The sequence below is a fragment of the Nomascus leucogenys genome, chromosome 4 (assembly GCF_006542625.1).
Source record: "Nomascus leucogenys isolate Asia chromosome 4, Asia_NLE_v1, whole genome shotgun sequence".
NCBI classification, from domain to species: domain Eukaryota; kingdom Metazoa; phylum Chordata; class Mammalia; order Primates; family Hylobatidae; genus Nomascus; species Nomascus leucogenys.
The window spans coordinates 11,116,803-11,137,492 of record NC_044384.1 but is presented as its reverse complement, the minus strand read 5'-3'; the positions used below and the strand labels follow the sequence as shown (position 1 = coordinate 11,137,492).

The following is a 20,690-nucleotide window of genomic DNA, read 5'->3' as shown; positions in this document are numbered from 1 at the left end:
ATTTATTTAAGATTGAGATTACAAGATACAGTAGAGTCTTTGGAAGAAATATAAGAGCTTTGATGATTGGAGATTATTGAAAGATTTAAATGGCTCCTAGTGAATATTTCATTAGACTTTGGAAATACAGATCTGAAGCTTTAGAAACTATTAAGGAAAGGCCATATATATTTCAGAATTATATGTCTATTAGTTTACTAGGGCTGCTGTGACAAATATCACAAGTTTTTGGCTTAAAACAATTGATCTCATAGTTCTGAAGGACAGAAGTCCAAAGTCAAGGTGTCAGTCAGCAATACTCTTTTGAAAGCCCTAGGGGAGAACCCTTTTTTGACTCTTCCTAATTCTGGTGATTGTTGGTAATCCTTGGTTTGTAGACCTATCACTCCAATTGCTGTCTCTGTCTCTCCCACGACATTCTCCCCTGTGCGTTTTGTTTAAATTCCCCTCTTCTTATGAGGATACAAGTCCTTGGAATATGGTTCCCCGTCACCCAGTGTGGCCTCAGTGTAACCTGATTACATCTTCAAAGACGATATTTCTAAATAATCATCTTCATAGGTATGGGGAGTTAGGATTTCAATATATCTTCTTACAGGACACAATTCAACTCACCAAATATGTGTGGCAAAAGAAGCCTCAAAAACAGATGTGCTCACCTAGACAGAAATGTGAAATACGAATAGGACCAGTGATGGCCTCTTGAAGGTGTCCCACCATTGAAAGGAGAGAAAAGTAATAAGAGAGGAGATAAAAATAGGACATGGTCAGAAAGATGAAACCATAATCCAGAAAAGTTGTGGTTTAGAAGCCAGGAAAAGCCAGTGTATTATGAAGAAGGGAGTTGACAAAAAGATTAAAAAACCTCCAGGGACTTCAAGTGCATAAGTACCGGAAATAGACTACTGTATCTTTTTAAAGATGGAGCAGAAGAAGGCTGGGAGAAGAGAGACAATTTAAGAGAAGAGAGATACTGCAGTGATCTAGAAAGATCATGATGGTTGTCTGAACCAGAGTAGTGGCAGTGAGAAAAGAAGACTGGGCAAATTATCGAAGTACAATCAAAAGGAACTAGTGCTGGATTTGATATAGAATAGAAGGAGTCAAGGATGACTTCCAGGATTTTTCTTTGGGAAACTGTAGAACTGGGTTGACATTTATACAGATAACGCAGCAGGTCCATAGAGAGATGATGATTTCAGTTTAGACAAGTTGATGCCATATCTGTGTCATTTTCTAGTTGAGGGGTATAGTGTGCTGACAAATATAAGTATTGAAAATTTGGTCATTGGGTCTAAAAGTAGATATTTGGGAATCATCTAAAAAGAAAGATAGTAATTGAAACTATGAGGATGGGTGGCATTATCCAGAGAGAGAATATACACATTTATATGTAGATTTATCTAAGAACATACGTGACACACACCAAAGGATAGATGGAGGATGAGGCATCATCAAAGATGGCAAGGAGAGCCAGCAAAAGAGGTCAAGAGGAAAACCAGGAGAGTGTTATGCCAAGACAAGAGATGTCTTCATGTGGGCAGGGTTGTGAACAGTATGAAAGGCTGTGTAGATGTCAACTAGAAGGATTGAGGTGAGTTGGAAAAATTAAAAATAAATAGAATATTTATGTGCATGCGTGTGTGTGTGTGTGTGTGTGTGTGTGTGTATTGTCACTTTGATGAATTAAAATCAGGTGGGTACAAGACTAAATAAAATTCTCGGCTGGAGAACTTTCAATCATTTGGCCATGACAGAAAGAATGGTACCTAAAAGTGAAAATGACCGAATTGAAAGTAAAGTTTATTGGCATACATGAAATTGACTAAAGAATGTATGGTATTTAACATCAGTGGGGAAAATCCAGACAAGAGGGAAAGTTCAAAGATAGAGGAGAGAGAATCATGATTAAGTTTAGCTCGAATGGGTCAATTGGCTTTATACAGGAAGATGGCCACCTTTTCCATTGCATCAGAAAGTAAGTGGGAAAAGAATGTTAAGTAGAGATAGATGAAAACACCGTAATAAGCCTACAAATTAGGGAAGGGTGAAAAATAAAATAATTTGAAGACATTTATTGCCTAAATTTCAAACGTTGTTTTTTTGCTACTTATAAGGAGCAAGTCGATCCTGTTACCTTTTGTCTTTTTCTTTTTTACTTTGGACATTTTTTGCTGCTAGTTTCCACCAGAGAAGCTCTCTTTTATGCGGTCTCTCGCCTCCCCCGACAACCCGGATCAGAACACTTCCTGACAGCTGAGTCATGTCACTGGAAAGCTACTTCATATTCTTTTTCCCCAGGGGAAGGGGCCAGGGAGCTTTCACTGGGCACCCCGGGGACTACAGCTCACAATTCCTGCCAATGTGACCACGATCAAGGGTTCTGACATACAGTTCTTGTTTCATGATTTGTATACTCAAATATTTTATTAAATATGATTTCTTTTGCTTTTGTGCAATCTAATGCAAATCAGATTGGATGAATATTTTATATTATTCCTGTAATCTGCAGGATAATTTCCTTTTAAATATTTTTCAGATAGGTACTTTCTAGGTTTTTTTTTTTTTGCCTTGCTATTTTAGTTTTTTCTATTATTATTACAAGTTATACTGTTGTAATTAAACATTAAGTACACTTGTGGATGAAGGCGTGGGTGTCTTTTTCTTTTTCATCCACAGTACAGGTTTCAAATGGTTGTATGGAAAGCTTTGGATACCCATACTTAGGGAACATTAAAAATGATTTTATTTTGGTTGGCGCAATGGTGATCCAAAGAGGGGGTTGTGGTAGTGGTTTCAATAAAACTTCACAACCAATGGGAATCTTTTTTGAGTTTATGTGGAGTGCCCTTAAAGCTGGAAATAATCCTGTTGGCTAGGACTCCAGAACTGTACAGATGAGAAAAGGATGCAGGAAATTCTGTTGTTTACACATGTGGCTGCAACTGAGACACTGGCGCAGCCCAGCAAGCCCAGAGGGTAAGAGTGTTTAATAACCTTGTGGTTTTCTATTTAATTTTTATATTTTCCTGCTAAGGCAGAGCATATGTTGTTCTCGGAGCAAAGACAGTTGCTTACAAGATGCAGAGCAAAACTACTGTAGAGCTGGGAAGCAGAAGGATTTGGAGTTTCTTTTTAAAGTGATTCCTTCCTTTCCCCTTTCATTTTTCCACTGTGGGTGTTATTATCCTGACAATTTGTCATACATTTCCTGTCTTTAAAAAATAACTGTATACTAAGCAAAACTCAGGTAAGAATTTCAACTCTACATTTAGACAGTAATAGTATATGTTGATATTAAAATTTTGTTTCATTGTTCCAAATGAATGTGAATTAGTCATTGTGTTTGAAGTAATCTATATTCTTACAGTAAAAAAGTAAAATTGTTATGGAAACCCTCCTGTCTATGCCTCATGTACCTTGAATTCTTTTCAATTGTTGAGTCTTCATGCTAAATTCTTGTATTCGTTAACGGAAAGTATATTTCAAACTTAGCACGAATATTGATTTCTTTACATGTTACCTGTATAGTGTGGAAGAGACAGGGATACAGAATAAAATAATAAAATCCTGTGCATAATAAAAAATAATGCTTAGCTATATAGAAATAAATTATAAAACTGAAAAAAATCTCTGGAAACCTTTGGGAAGCATTTGCTTATGTTTTCTGCAAAGATAAACTATCAATTGAATGTCAAGTGAGTACATTTATTAAATATAAATATAAGAAAGATTCTTCAAAAAATATAATTAGAAATATGTCAGTAACATAGGACCAAAATATATAAAATATTTATTGATATTCTTATTTACATCAGTACCAGTTTTTCCGTTTTCTAAAATAATGTGAATGTGTTTTTGCTAATCATTTTCGTGGGAAATGGTGTTATTACAACTTTTGAGTAAATATTCTCTTGTTAGTAAAATATGTTATTGTCAATAAATATTTTTATATATCTGGTAAATATTCTTGAATTCTATTTCATATTTTAATGAAAGAAATAAATTAGAAAGAAATATTTATAAGTTAGTGATACAATATCTGTGTAGGTTTGTGTGACCTATTTGAATATATTCAGAAAAATGCTTTATGTGAATTGCTTTATTTTCCAAAATATCATATGTTCTTATGAAATCATAGATCATTTCATTGTCTCTCTTTTGCATCCTTCATATGTTATCATTGGATTCAATAATTGCTTGATCACTGGGACATTGTTTCTGGGCCTCACTATGGGCTTGGCTTCAAAATAATTTATGAGTGCTTTATCTAATTATTAGAGCCACAAAACAACGGCTGTAATTCTTAAAATACAAGAAATGATCTCAGGTCATCGTATCTCTTATGCTGATATTACAAGACCAATTGAATTCTGCCATAATGCCAAAATATTCAGAAATTCCCTTTTTAGTAGGTATGTCAGTCCTAAAGAGATGCCAGAGGCTTTAAAGAAAAGTTCAACTTCTTGAACTGAGTCTTGAAAAACTAGTAGAACTTGGATAGGTGCTGAAAGCAAGAGGAATACTCTACTTTGAAGAAGTAATTGGCAAAAAGGGTTTTGAACACGAATTAGCATATAGCATAAAAGAATGGTGAGTAATTTATCTGATTGGAGCAGAAAAAAATATACCTTTGTGAGTATCAGACGTTGTACTCAACACATAGAGCAGGAAAAATTGATAGAGCATCTTAACATTTCACACAGAAAAATTTGGCCTTTACATATCACGCAAAGGGGACAATTGCAAGTTTCTGAAAAGAGGTGGAGTATCTGTGCCTCTTTTCATCATCTTTACCATCATCATCATCATCATCATTTTGCCAACACATAATAGCATCTTCTGCATGCAAGATGATTTACATACATATCCACAATTTTGATAGCTCTGCAAGAAAATGAACATTATTTTACACATTATTTTCATTTTGCACTTGAAGGAACCTGATGTTCAGAAATGTTCAATGATTTGCTTAAAGCCACAGATAAAGAAAGTGAGGGAACCAGAATTTCAAATAATGTCTTTCTGGCTCCAGAGCTGTTTCCACTATGTTGTGCTGGTATTCGAGGAATGTGAATCTGGCAGAAGTCAAGCAGCATGGTTTGAAGTGGACACTGGGATTTTAGGGTGCAGGGAGGAGGTCGTGAGACAACAGTCCAAAGATCCATTCCAATATTCTATAAATCCAGATGAATCACCATTCTATCAGTTGGGCCACTCTTTTCCTTTGGGAATTGAGGGAAGAGACTGACACTGCAAATAAGGGGTAATTTTTACATTTAAATTAGTGGCTCTCAGATTCAACACTTAAGCTTTTCTCTCTCTTACATTTTCTTAAATCTACTTAGAGAAGGTATCTTTTGCATTCTCAGAGAAAATGTCATCACTGATTTGCCTTGAATATTACCTATTCACAAATGAGATGTGTGAGGTGGCCAGGAATAACACTGGGGATGCACTGACTTTCCTCTGTTTCTTTTTGCTACGTGGTATCAATGAACACTCAGCGACCAAATACTCTTAAAACTATGGAATGACCAAGTTATTATCAAATAAAGGCATTGTATAAGTTTCATTTCAATGGGTGAAAAGCATATATAAAATTCACATTGTAATAGATAGTGTAAAATACAGTATATTCACAGTAAAAGAGAATAGAACTTATTTATTAACATGTTTTTCTTCATATATCCAAACCTTAAAGACATTACTTCTTCTCAAAGTAGAACTAGTATCTGGGATAACATTCATTTTCTTCTTTTTTTTAACGAAATAAAAATTATAGCTTATTTCATAACAATGAGTATTTTTTTCAATGTATACATGATTGTAACTATGCTATCATTTTATAAACATACTGCCTACTAGTTTAGAAGCATACTATCATTAAGTAGGCTTTACTGAAGGAGTATCTTTTTGCCATACACGAAAACAGATGAGGATAGTTGAAATGCAAAGATTTGGTCACTGACCTTGAGATTTTATTTTTGTACAGGTCTAGGTTGCATTCTAAGAATATATTCTATAGAAGGCATTTTGTATAACTAGTACTCCATCCTCAGTGCCCTAACTAATTGTAGGTGCTCAATGGAGATTGAGTGTGAGCTTGAGATCTTGATTGTAAAACGGAAAACTAGATATTGTATTGGAGGTTGTGCTCAAGGCCATTTAATTGTAGTCATAGCTTTGCAAACGATTGTTAACATTATTATATACTTAAATATTATCTGAGTTGATTTATATTTAATGATATTTCCTAAAACAATTGCTGTTGTGTGTCATAAATATATTAAAATATTTGATGTTAAAATTTTGATAGAAGGATTTTCTTGGTAGCTAAAGAAAAAGGTGTCCTTAATATTGAGGAAAAAAACATATGCTCACTGAAGAATTTATAAATGTATCTTATCATAGTGTCTGTTTCAGATTTGTAGAATTAAAGCTTCCAAAAATAAAAGTGGGATTTTTAGTCACTGACTCGGGAGCATATGTTTCTAAGCTGCAGTAAACGTTTGGAAATATAACACAGGTAAAAAGGCAATAGTTCCATGAAGAAAAACCTGTAGCAACTTTAGACTCATTTTTATTTGGAAATAGTTTTGAGAGTGTTTCATACAATCTTTCCTTTCCTCCCTTAGTGAATTTAGGATTGTGAAGGCATTAGGTGAAAGATTACATTTATGACCTCTGCAAAAGATCAAATAGTCTTATTAGTCAGCCTATATTCATGAATTTTCTATCTTTTGGCATAAAGGGTTTTGAACAAGGGTTTCTTCTCTGGATGAGAAGAAAATGCATTTCACAATAAAGCAAGAAAATTATAAGGTGCTCCGTGGGATTATAACATTTGGTAGCACAGGAAAAAAGAGAAAGATGTGGAAGTGCCATAATCCATTGGTGTTTCATATAATTCTAGAAGGTTCTGTTTATAACCGGTTCCTAATTTGGAGCTAGAATAATCCCAGGGATTGTCTGAGAGTTCAGGTGAGCTTTGTTCTATCTCTGTTTTGAAATCACTTTACAGGTATTGTCAATGGTAGGAATGAGTTGGGTCAAAGCAACTACTTAGAGTCCCTGCCGTCCTATTTTTGATACTGCCCAGGCTTCTTCATTCTTTTTGTAATAATGAAACTTAAGTTTTAGAATTTATGATTGCATGGATTAAAAACGTGGATGTTGCAATTATGTCGTGCTACAAATGGCCTCTAAAGGTGTTAATGCTATATGAATTTACATGCTGGCTTTTATGTTTTTGGTATGGGACTAAATAAATTTGACCTGATAATGTAGATTAATGGGAGAAATTCCAGTATTCATGGATTAGAACTAGGAGGACTATCTCAGATACAGGCTTCTCACAGAAGGCTGAGGCCTAAGCATAAGTGCAGAATGCAAAGCTCTGCTCCTGGACCTCGCATGGTCCATTCATTGTCTATGGTTGGCTGTCATTGTTTACTCTGTGGCTATAAGTTTCTTCCATATTACTGAGCAGGATGTTTTTCTGAATTAATATAAATGACACATTCAAGAAGCATAGATCTTTATCCAAAACGATATCAGAAGTAGAAATAGTGCAGAAGACAAACTCCACCTCCCATCTGCTGATTCTTTTGATACCCCTTGATTCTCTTATCTCTGAAAGGGATACATGGCTTTGTTCTCCCAAATATCCTATCCACTTTCCACGCTGTTTCAAAAGTATTTCTGGCCAAATAAATGTAAATTTTCATCTTTTGTAGATACAGATAATCATCGTAGGTGTATTTATGTATTATTTAAGTACTTGGAAGAATAAAGTTGCTGATAGCAATTAAAGTGGTGTGATTGTGGTTAACCTCATTTACAACTATTTCTTTATTAATTTTAAAAGCCTATAAGCACTTAATATGCAAAAGCCACCTTCTTTAGAGAAGACTGACTTACTTAGTGGAACTTGTAATGCTTGCCTTTTGGAAGAAAAGGAATCGGTCTAAGTCACTCTGTTTTAGATTTATCCATTTAGTAATAAATGTCTACCATGTCTCAGACACTGTTCTAGCAATGGAAATAGAGATGTGAATAAAAGTAAAACCCTTTTCTTTACATTGAGCATATAGTCTAGCTGGTAAAGCAGTAGAATCCACACATACTATATAAATATATATTAAGTCATGATAAGTACTTGGAAGAAAAAAAGAAAATTCAGGCTAAAAGGGAATAGAATATGCACGCACTCTTGAAATGACCAGGCTCTGTCCCTTCTGTTAGGCTGAAGGATGTAAGATACCTAACCACGAGGAATCTTGGCAGAAGAGAGGTATAGGCAAAGGAAATCACATGTGCTGAAGTCTTAAGTCAGAAGAATGTTTGTCCCTTCAAGGAATGGCCAGATGGCCGGCAGCTGCTGGGAATGAGCAAGGCAAGGAGGCACAGGCAGAGGCAACTTTGGGAGGAGTAAATCCAGCTTAAGCTTCAAGATATTAGGGTGGTGCAAAAGTAATTGCTTTTTTTGCCATTACTTTCAATGGGAAAATTCACAATTACATGGTCACCAACCTAATATTATTTTACTTTTAAAATGCCTCTTCATACCCCAACTTTAGGAGCCTCAGGTCGGGAAATCATGGGTCCTGATGAAAAGTTCAGAGATGATTTATGTTTAGATCATGAGAACATTATAAACTACAACCACTTTATTCTGAGTTTGATGGGAAGCCATTTGAATGTTGGGATCCTAGAAATATTGTAACATAAGTTGAGTGTTCAAAGCATCCACTCGGCTGTGCTGTGGAGAATATACTGGAGTAGGGAAAAGGTAGAAGTGGGGAGGCCAGATACCATACAATATTCCAGGCAAGAGACAGGGTGGTTTGAAGGAGATATTAGAGATGGAGTTTTTGAAATTCTGCATAGGCTGTATTTCATATTTTCCTGCCGGAACTGATGGAGTTTCCAACAATGATGTGCAGTGTGAAAAGGTAAAGGAATCAAGGATAATCCCTAAGTTTGGTCTGTAAACCTAGAAGAGTGAAATGTGCATTAATTGACACAGGGAACACTGTGGAGGAACAAGTGTAGATGTGAGGGAAGTTCAAGTGTTTGTTTTTGAACATGTGAAATCTGAGATGCTGATTAGATATCCTTAGTGATGTTAAGTGGGCAGCTGGACACACGAGCCCAGAGATAAAGGAACATCTCAGGCCAGATATATAGATGTTAGGAAATTTCAGAAAATTAATGAATTTGAAGGCAACGCTTGGCTGCCTTCACCCAGAGCAATTGCCCCAGCCTGAAGTCTCACTGTTGGAGCGCTTCCAGTCAGGCTTGTGAAGCTGAGACAGAATGTGGGGCAGCTACCAGGGAGTAGGAGGAGAACCATGAGAGAGGATGCTCTCAGAAGCCAAGAAAGTGAATGATGAAATGGACAATCACATACAGGGCTTCTGATTGGTCACGTAAAGCAGGAATTTCGGGCCTGGAATTGACCATTAGATTTGCAATGTAGAAGTCACTGATTTCCTGTTTTTGTGGTGAACTAGAGTTGAAAATGATACTGCGACTTCAAGAGAAAATGAGATAAATGAAAATGTCTTTAAAATAATTTTTATTTTAAAAAATGCCAAAGACACAGAATGGCTGCTGGGTGGGGATCAAAATCTTTTTTTTTTTTTATGTTGAGGGTATTATAGCATGTGCATTTGCTAATGGCAATAATCTAATCTAGAAAGAGGTACAAACTAGTTAAACAGGAGAGGAGTATATTTGAGGAGGCCTTGTCCTCAAGTGGATTAGAGGAAATTAGATAGAGCATACAAATGGGAAGTTTGGTATTAAGAACATGGAGTGATTCTCTATAAAACCAGGCAGAATAACATATGGGTATCTATTAGACACATAGATATGATAGAACCAGTGGATGGCAGTTGTCTTATAATTACATATCTTTTCTAAGTGAAATAGAAAAACCCCTGCAATCTCAACAGATAAGGCAGAGCTGAAGAAGATATGAAAATTTTGAAGATAGAGAATGTATGGGATTATTCAGTAGAATGTTTGTGAATTAATCAGAAAAAAATATTAATTTCCTTATGATAGAGTTGGCTTGGCTACATTAAAGGCCCATATGAGGTTCAGAGTCAAGAAATTAAAGTGAGACCAGATAGCAATGGGTGTGTTTTCTCGAAGCCTGATCAAGAGTGTAGGTGCAGACATGGAGCAGGAAGACAGCTGTAATTCACTGACATTAGAGTTTCTAAGCAAGTAGAGTCGAGAGAATGCCAACCTTGCTCAGAGCAATTTGTATAAACTGGAGCACAGAATAGGGAGGAGAGAGTGGATGTGAAGCCGGTGAGGAAGAGAGAAAAAGCAATACGATCCATTGATAGGAGGCCATAGCTGGGTCAAAGAAGAGAGCTATGGGGACAATAGTAAAGGGTAATCAGAGAGGTGCTTATCATTGATATGGAAAGAAATGCTAGTATGGTAATGGGATCTAGGTGCATAACCAGCCAGCGGGTGGGTGAGGTCATATTATTGGAATTAATAGGAACTGAGAGGTGAGGATATTTTTAAGGACACTATATGAGAAATACTTTGGACATTAAAATTTTTCTTGTCCCTGAAAACATATTTAACTTCTCCTAACCTATTAACATAATTGGTTTCATTAGATAGATGTTAATACCCATTCCCATGCCAAGACTCTACAGTGTTGTCAGTGATCTCATTTACTTTTCTCTCTGCTTATGTAACATTTTGATCAGTCCTACAGACTGTATTAAAGAACGATCTTCAGCCAGGGATCAAAGCAAGACAAGGAAGTCTTCAAATACAGCAGATTACAAGCCCATAATTTTTTTATGTTTATCATTTTGCCAAAATTTTGGATAAAAATAAAATTATATGTATTAATAATGTTAAGAACACATGAATTAATACTATTTTTAGGTTTTTATTCACAGCTGCTATTTTAACAATGACATACATCTTTAAAATTAATAATTTTTTTTCCATGTTGTCTAAACAGCTTTAAATATATTTTAATGGGATTTCTCAAAGCTTAGATAAGAATGTTCAGCAAACATGTCCAATTTTTAAAATGATATTCGTTTTATTTTTGTATGACTGTTGCAACATCACCTCTTCTGTACTATGTGGCCATGTGGAAGAGAATGAGAATGTCACATTCACTTACCTTTGAATAGCAGGCATAGCTACTTTGGTGTGCATTTTTATTATCAGTAGAATATGTTTTTCAAGCACATATTTGCAAGTAATATTATTAGTAATTATCTTAATTTCCTCTATTTAGGAAACCTCTAGGTGTTAGAGACAGCAATATTGCCAAAACGTTCTGAACATGTTTGAAAAATATCAGAACGCAGTTTTCTATTTCTGTGAAATTATCTGTGGAAAAAGAAAAGTTCTTAAAGTCTTTTGGATGCTGTACAGCTTTTTTGTCCAATAGAAATAGAATTCAAGGCCAGGTGCGGTGGCTCACGCCTGTAATCCCAGCACTTTGGGAGGCCGAGGCGGGCGGATCACGAGGTCAGGAGATCGAGACCATCCTGGCTAACACGGTGAAACCCCGTCTCTACTAAAAATACAAAAAATTAGCCGGGCGAGATGGCGGGCGCCTGTAGTCCCAGTTATGCGGGAGGCTGAGGCAGGAGAATGGCATGAACCCCAGGGGATAGAGCCTGCAGTGAGCCGAGATCGCGCCACTGCACTCCAGCCTGGGTGAAAGAAGAGCGAGACTCTGTCTCAAAAAAAAAAAAAAAAAAAAAAAGAGAATTCAAGCAACAATTGCAATTTAAAGTAGCTACATTTAAAAAGCTAAAAAATGAACATGTGAAATTAATTTTAATAATATTTTTGATTTAATCCAATTTTTCAGAAATATCACATCAAAATGTAATTAGTGTGAAGTTATTAATGAGATAGTTTACATTTTTACGTTTCATGCTGTGTTTAGTTAATACTCACCGAACGTCACAATTTAGGCGACCCTCATTTCAGGTGTTCACTAAGTATATCTGATAGGTGACTACCATTTAAGACAGCACAGGTTTAATACTCCAGAATATAAACGGTTCAAAAATATCTTCATAGCAACCATAGAATACATTTCAGGCATTGTATTTATCTCCTTGTTGAAAGGGGGAACACATATGAGTTTGAACGACCTTATCAAGGAAGAGAATTTACCTCACGTTTTCTGAACCAGTGTTCTCTGGGTTCTACTCTAGCTCTCATGTTATCATATTTACATACTTACGTTATTTTGATACTGAGAAGTATGTAAAAGACAGTGGCCTCTAGAAACAACAACTGGAACCAATATATTATCTGCTTTCTTTTTTTTTTTTTTTTTTTTTTTTTTTTTTGAGACGGAGCCTCGCTCTGTCGCCCAGGCTGGAGTGCAGTGGCGCTATCTCGGCTCACTGCAAGCTCCGCCTCCCGGGTTCACGCCATTCTCCTGCCTCAGCCTCTCCGAGTAGCTGGGACTACAGGCGCCCGCCACCACGCCCGGCTAATTTTTTGTATTTTTTAGTAGAGACGGGGTTTCACCGTGGTCTGGATCTCCTGACCTCGTGATCCGCCCGCCTCAGCCTCCCAAAGTGCTGGGATTACAAGCATGAGCCACCGCGCCCGACCATCTGCTTTCTATAATTTAAGAAAATTTACTAATTTAAGAAAATTTAATAGGTGTGAAAATCAGGCAATGATAAAAATGATAAAACTCAATTTAGGAATCCACACAATTCTTAGTACTTTTTCTCTTCTTTTATAAATTAAATGCAATGTATAGATCTGGGAAATCATGAGATATTTAAGAAAAACAAGGAAAAAATAGAGTTTTTGAGGAAGATTCAAGATACGACGTTACAGGAATTACTTGGGAAAGAGTTGAAGAAAATATTTACATGATTGGGAGGCAAAATAAAAACCAAGCAAGCTTTGAGAAATATAAGAGTTTAATCTGGTCTTCCACTCTTTGTAGCTTTCCTTGCGCATGGCGTCCATTTTCTGATTTAGGGACTGAAAAGACAGATCTTTTGAGAAACAAAAACACTGAGTATTCACTTCCTGTTATTTTGACACTTTTAATCCAATTCCTTTACTTGTCTTTACTAAGACAAACAACTATGCCAAAATGAAAGGAAACAAATGAAAACGGATCCCAGATCAATCAGCAGTTGTGTTAAGGATTCTGCTTTCTAGTTAAATTGTTTTTTTCTTTATTGCTACCTTCTCCTATGTCAAAGGATGAAAACCAGAAATATAAACACTTAAAAAAAAAGATGATTGCAGAATTGGGGGCCTCTATGTCTGAATAAATTACTAATTTATTTTGGCTAACATGGAGAAAGTATCAGCAGGGATGAACGTTTCACTAGAATTTAAGCAACTAATCTTCAAATCAAAAGCTAACTTTTTTTTTTTTAAGATTCCACGTCTTTTCCTTCTCAAGATTACAAACTCATCTATAAGTTTCATATTATAGGTGTAACTTTCCCAGTGAAATCAACATTTTGGATCTCACTATTATAAGAAGTAGCTTACATATTGCACAACCATTCTATTTTGTTTTTCAAGTAACATATCTAAAATTGGATTACTTGTTTTATATTATATTAAGAAGGAAATAATTAGAACAAAACATGTGATGGGTATTATTTTTATCTTAGAAGAGTTCATATAAATATAATGATTCTATAAACCAAATTACAGTGGCCAGGACAAAGAAGTCAGCATTTTGTCAATATATTACTAGCTGCTGTTCCTAAAATTTTTGGTGATATACTTGCATGTATTAACATTTCTCTTTGTTGCATAATAAAATAACATTTGGTTTTCGAATCATTCCATTGTTATTTCATTGCTTTTAACCAATTTTTTTTTTTTTTGAGACAGAGTCTCGCTCTTTCGCTCAGGCCGGACTGCAGTGGTGCTATCTCGGCTCACTGCAAGCTCCGCCTCCCGGGTTCACGCCCTTCTCCTGCCTCAGCTGGGACTACAGGCGCCCGCCACCGCGCCAGGCTAATTTTTTTGTATTTTTAGTAGAGACGGGGTTTCAGCGTATTAGCCAGGATGGTCTCGATCTCCTGACCTCTTGATCCGCCCGCCTCGGCTTCCCAAAGTGCCAGGATTACAGGTGTGAGCCACAGCGCCCGGCTTACTACACATTTTTATTTCAGTTTTTCTGAAGATTATGAAGCTCTTTGGCAATAGAAAATGATAGGTTTAATGCCTTTATAGTACAATATACTAACAAATATTGTTTTATTTAGATACAAAATGAATTTTACATGGTTTTATTTTTAAAAATTTATGTCGTAAGAAGTATATGTTCTGAAATTTATGCTATTTCCATTCAGAAGTAAGTAGCCTTGTGATTTCAAAATAGATTAATCATGTGTTTCAAGAAAAAACATAATTATGAAACTTGGAAAGTTTCGTGTTCACTAATAATTTTGTGTTCTCAATATCCTCTTCAATTACATTAATAAAAGCATATCATTCAAGGACTAAATCCAGCCTGCAGTAATTTGGAGCATTCATAAACGTAATTGAGCTTCTACAATATTGTGCTTTGAACATGTTGCCACGGGTGGGTGAAAGCAGCTGGCTTTCCTGTCTCAAATATTTTGAGAAATTTTAGAAAGTAAAGTTTACTCTCAGCCTAGAATTCCCTCATTTTCCATAAAGGAAGAAAAATTGACCATATAAATATTTGTATTTGAGAGATAATTCAGGAATATTAGAGAAACTCTAAAAACACAGTTTAAGTTTGTGTTATAGTTTGTGTTATAGATTATGGAATTCTATTTTTTCCAGTTTTTGATGTACATAAAAACCTATTGAAAATTATAATGTTCAGAGCAATTTGTTTTTAATCATTTAACTCAGTTTTTGTTCTATTAAAAATGTTAACATCTAAATAACTTGTAACAAATGAATTTTTGAAAACTTTTAATTTAAATAGCTACATAATTTTTAAAATAAATACATACTCATTTCCATGAGTCAGATTTTACATATAATCAAAGGTAAGCTCCATGAGAGTGGACGTTTACATTTATTGATTCATCTTCAATGCCTAGAATTTCACGGCTGGAAGATACTAGAAATTTGATAGATATTTGTCAAATGAATAAATTCAAGATTCAAAAACTGAGAAATGTTTATTCTTATTCTGCTTTAACAACCTTGAGGAATGAGTAGATATCATTATATACATGTGTGAATGTTTATAGTAAAATGGTCATTAAAATACATTGTTTTACCTGCATTTTCTCATTTGTTTGTCTCTTGCTTTGCTTTTGTTTCACATGAGTTACTGAAATGTTTTTAGAACTCAAAATTGGATAACAATAGAAGACAAATGAAAATAAGTATACTTTTAAAATCTTAACATTATTTTACCACTTCTTGTTTTTCATTCTGTGTAATTTAATTTGTATAGATTTTTTAGTCAAATTTATATTTAGAGATAGATTTGAAAGTGTTAATCTTTAAATAGAGTGCATATGTACAACAGATGCTGTTTTAAAAACTACAACAAACAAAATCTAATAACACCGAAAAATTTGGAAAGAGGTAGTAAGCAGCTGTCTTACACAAATTCAATTTTCGGATAGATTTTAGTCTTTAGCTAGTCTTTTTTTTAACCAAACAAGTAATTTGTAAATCTCACTGAAAAACTTCATATAATGGACAATCATTTGCATATACACACTCAGCAGGTGGTAAGCCCTGTTCAGACATAGCAGATATTGCACATATGATTTATATCTGATTAAAATGGAAATACAACAATAAACCAATGTATTAGTTTACAATATCATTAGAAAAATATTCGGGAAACATCTTCTCCCTATCTGCCTTAATCCAGGAAATAATATCTCTATTATTAGCATATCTTATTCTCCATCGCTTTTGAATGATTCCTGAATGCTGGTGACTCTTGGGTAATTGTAAACTTAGTGCTTTTTTTCCAGACAGGTTGGGTTCTGTAGGATCATGATTTTTAGAGAGACTGTTTTGAAAAATTTTCTTTTCTTTTCTTTTTATTATACTTTTAAGTTCTGGGATACATGTGCAGAACATGCAGGTTTGTTACATAGGTATACACGTGCCATGGTGGTTTGCTGCACCCATCAACACATCATCTACATTAGGTATTTCTCCTAATGCTATCCCTCCCCTTGCTCCCTACCACCCAACAGGCCCCAGTGTGTGATGTTCCCCTCCCTATGTCCATGTTTTCTCATTGCTCAGCTCCCACTCATGAGTGAGAACATGCGGTGTTTGGTTTTCTGTTCCTGTGTTAGTTTGCTGAGAATGATGGTTTCCAGCTTCATCCTTGTCACTCTAAAGGACATGAACTCAACCTTTTTTATGGCCGCATAGTATTCCATGGTGTATATGTGCCATATTTTCTTTATCCAGTCTATCATTTGATGGGCATTTGGTTTGGTTCCAAGTCTTTGCTATTGTGAATAGTGCTGCAGTAAACATACATGTGCATGTGTCTTTATAGTAGAATGATTTGTAATCCTTTGGGTATATATGCAGTACTGAGATTGCTGGGTCAAATGGTATTTCTGGTTCCACATCCTCATCCTTGAGGTATAAAACAATATAGAGCCTTCATGGAAACTTTGAAAGAAACAGTTTCTTTCCTATGTTGACAAACACATAAGAGGCTGGGCTCGCTGGGTCATGCCTGTAATCTCAGCACTTTGTGAGGTGGGCAGATCACCTGGGATCAGGGGTTTGAGACCAGCCTGGCCAACATGGCAAAACCCCATCTCTACTAAAAATACAAAAATTAGCTGGGTGTGGTGGCGTGCACCTGTGATTCCAGCTATTCAGGGGGCTGAGGCAGGAGAATCACTTGAACCCGGGAGGCAGAGGTTGCAGTGAGCCAAGTTCTTGTCACTGCACTCCAGCCTGGGCAACAAGAGTGAAATTTCGTCTCAAAAACAAACAAACAAAAAACATAAGAAAGTCAACAATTTAGGCGAGCAGAAGAGTCTTTAAGAAAGAGGGAGTTTTCAACAAGATAGACTAAGTAATGAAGAGATTGAAAGGAAGAAGGCTTTCTGGAAGGGGAGCATGGTGAGATGGCAGGAATGACAGGTGAGGATCCTGAGGTCACGTGAAGCACAGAGGACTGCAGGCTGACTCTCAAAGATAGGGAGAAAAACTGGACCTGGAAGGTAATGTCCGAAGCCAGAAGAGACAAATATTGGGCTGAGGTATAGGATTTAATATGCTGAGAATGTTCACTTAAAGGGGAAAATAACTCAGTCACTGAATGTGGTACCTTTTAAATTATCCATCTGGAAAAAAAGTATAAGATTCTCCTACCACTGCTGATTGAAATAAAACTGTGTAACAACTAATATACTTGCAGTGTTAGATTTTTACCATTACAAATCAGTGCCTAATCTTTTCTTGTTAAACGTTCTATTGTTAAAATAAAAAGCTTGCTAAAGCTATACATCGTGGTTGGGTTTACAGAAAACAAAAGCAGATTTTCACATTTCCCTTACGAGGATTAACCATTTCAACAGGAAAATATATTTGAATTATTTATTTTATTTAAAAATATATTCAAAATTCACATTATGTTAAAGTATCCAATAGCTTTCATTCCACTTCATAAAAAGTGATAAAATTTTAAGATGTACTTTGTGATGAAACTTAATTCTCAACTAAAGACTCTATTTCAGAAGAAATTTTCCTTTTAATTCCTGGACCATGGTAATCATTTAGAAAGTGTGGCTATATATGATTACTGGATTATGGTCATTATAAAGCAACAGAAAACAACTTTCATGTTGTGGTTCACTTTAAGTAATAGAAAAGCATTTTAAGGAACAAAATAGCAAATCTGAATAGCGTTCTCTATAGTTTAGAGGGGCTAAATACCTCTGTAGCAGAAGGTATGTCTTTCAGATGTTGAATATTAATTGGGTAGGTTGATATATTTGAATATATCAAGAGGAGGCAAAATACAAAGAGGCAGTGAAAGAAATCATGACCCCAGTAAGTATTAAGCATTTCCTATGTTAAAAAAGTGAATATACATATTTTAGTTCAAGCCGGTGCTTCTACATTTTTTTTTTGCTGTTGTTGTTGGAAGAAACGTTCCTTCTGAAGAATTAACATGCAGGAGTTGAGTACTGACATCCTAGGGAAGCTGAATAATTTTGGTAATCCAAGGCAAAAAGCCCAGCTAGCCTGAGAAGGGGGATATCCAGGTACCCGGGCAGAGGAAACCTGGAGATGGAGAGAAGATGAGAGGAGAGAAGGGAAGGTGAGGTCAGAAAAGAGGAAGTCAGGGGAGAGAAGGGGAAGGGAGGTGATATGGCTTGGCTCTGTGTCCCCACCCAAATCTCTTATGGAATTCTAATCCCCATGTGTTGGGGGAGTGGTCTGGTGGGAGGTGATTGAATCATGAGAATGGACTTCCCCCTTGCTGTTCTTGTGATAAGAGTATAGAGTTCTCAAGAGATCTGGTTGTTTGATAAATGTATGGCATTTCCCACTTCTCTCTCTCTCTCTCCTGCTTCCCCATAATAAGATAGGCTTACATTCCCTTTGCCTTCTGCCATGATTGTACACTTCCTGAGGTCTCCCCAGTCATGTGGAAATGTGAGTCAATTAAACCTCTTTTCTTCATAAATTACCCAGCCTCAGGTAGTTCTTTATAGCAGCATGAGAACCAACTAATACAGGAGACCAGAGAGATGAGAAGATAGGAGGATAGGGGAAAGAAGAGAAGGGTAGAGGAAGGGATGGGAGGCAAGAGAAGGAGGAGTTAGAGGATGAAGAGCAAGGGAAGGGGAGGCCAGGAAAGAGGAGGGGAGAGGAGGCCATTTGTTCCTTCATAGAAACATTATTATAGGACTTTGGACCAGAAATGTAGGTTAGTTAGGGGAGAAGAGGGGAGAGAAGGCCAGCAGAGAAGAGGAGAAAGGAGTCCAGGAGACTGGAGCCCAGGCGAGGGGAGACCAGGAGGTAAGACTTGGTTACCTGTGAAAAGGACTTTGGACCTAATCCTAAGAATTAATGGAAGAGCAATTGGGAACATTTCAGCAAAGATGAAGTCAAATTAAAATATAATTATATATATATGTATATATACACACATATGTGTGTGTATGTGTGTGTATATATATATATATATATCTTTAGTTTTTGAGTGTAGAACACTTTTGAAAGGGAGAGAAGTTGGAAATCTATTTCAGTTATCGGAGAACGATGTGATAGTATTTGGACTAAAGTGGATGAGACAGAGAAGCATGAATGTAAATAAAAATTTTTATAAGTTAAAATGAGCAAGACTTTATAATTGACTTGATATGGAAGATGATGAAGAATGGTTAGTAAGAGAAACCTAAATCTTTGGCTTACACAAACTGAAAGGATAGTGGTGCCTTTTATTAGTAAGAAAAAATGAGAAAAAATGGAATTAATTTTCTATAGAGTGAGAAGTATAAAAGGCTTTCTCTAAACTCCTTAAAGCAGCAAAATTTCTGTTTTGCTTTTAGAAAACAGAATGAGTATTTTCTTTACTCCGATTTCTAGGAAAAGGAGGAAAACATTTTTTCAATCTTTTTTTGACATGGAGGAATTTTCTAGCTGTGCAAATTATTGTTTTGCAATTAATCACTTTTTTCTAGGCTTTTTTCTTAATTACAGGCTTTGAGCACTGTTAGCCAGAAATATTTATTCAATTTAGAGCATCTCTGTCAATAAATCAGCCACTGAAATAGAAATAAACTGGTTTCATCAAGACACAATATGAATAGAGTTGGGTAATTAACACTTCTTCCTTCATAGAAACATTATTATAGGACTTTGGACCAGAAATGTAGTTTAGTTCTTCATTCAATGGTCAGTTACATTCAGACATAAACTAAAATCTATCATGTATATTCATATTATTTTCAAAGGAAAATTAAAGATTAAAATATAGCAATTTTCTCTAAACCTTTCTTTTGATTTACTAAACATTTCTAAAGACAGAGCAATAAATGATAAGGTGAATATCATATTACAGAAACTATTTTCTTAATGTTTAGAAATAATATCAATAAGAATACCTGGGTTTTGAAAAATGTAAATAGTCCCAGAAGTGTTTTAAGTACAAATAATAGCAATGAGCATGTTTCCCAAAATATTTCATTTGCAATGAAAACAAGCTGAAAAGAAAAAAAAAATCTCCAATATGTTTATATTTAAAGGCCAAACACAAACTTTACTAAGGAAAACTAATAATCCAGAAATATTAGAACAGATTTCTTCTTCGGATACACACCTATATCACTGCTAAAGTTTTTGATCCACTAGTATTTGCCAGTAAAAATATTTTCAACAGAATATTAACAAACAGACTGCAGATTGTATTGCCTTGCAACATAAGGAGTTCTTTACTATTCTTTGTTAAAGCAGGATATTTTATATATTTCATGTAAGTTTATATAATCATACAACAATAAACATGATTTTTTATTTGCTGGTTCTGAGGTTTTAAGTCATTAAAAGCTAAATTTTCTTTGAGCACAGTTCTAAAATATTACAAGTAACTGATCGCTTTCAAATCATTCTCTTACTTTTTCCTTCATTTCTTTGATTTACACACATACAAACACGGAGGCACCAAATATATTTTCATCTCCAACAAATCTGTG

The 20,690-nt window shown here is 35.4% G+C and overlaps 1 protein-coding gene across 3 annotated transcripts in view; it reads left to right on the top strand.

Moving 5' to 3' along the window:
• The window catches only part of CCDC102B (coiled-coil domain containing 102B), a 338,340-nt gene that overhangs the window by 72,785 nt on the left and 244,865 nt on the right, over positions 1-20,690 (top strand). Inside the window, exon 1 of one of the 3 annotated variants that reach the window (XM_003264327.4) lies at positions 2,878-2,979. The exons of the other annotated variants lie outside the window; for them this stretch is intronic. The gene's annotated coding sequence lies outside the window, so the exon portion shown is untranslated. Of the gene's footprint in view, positions 1-2,877; positions 2,980-20,690 lie in introns of those variants that run through there. 3 annotated transcript variants of the gene reach the window in all.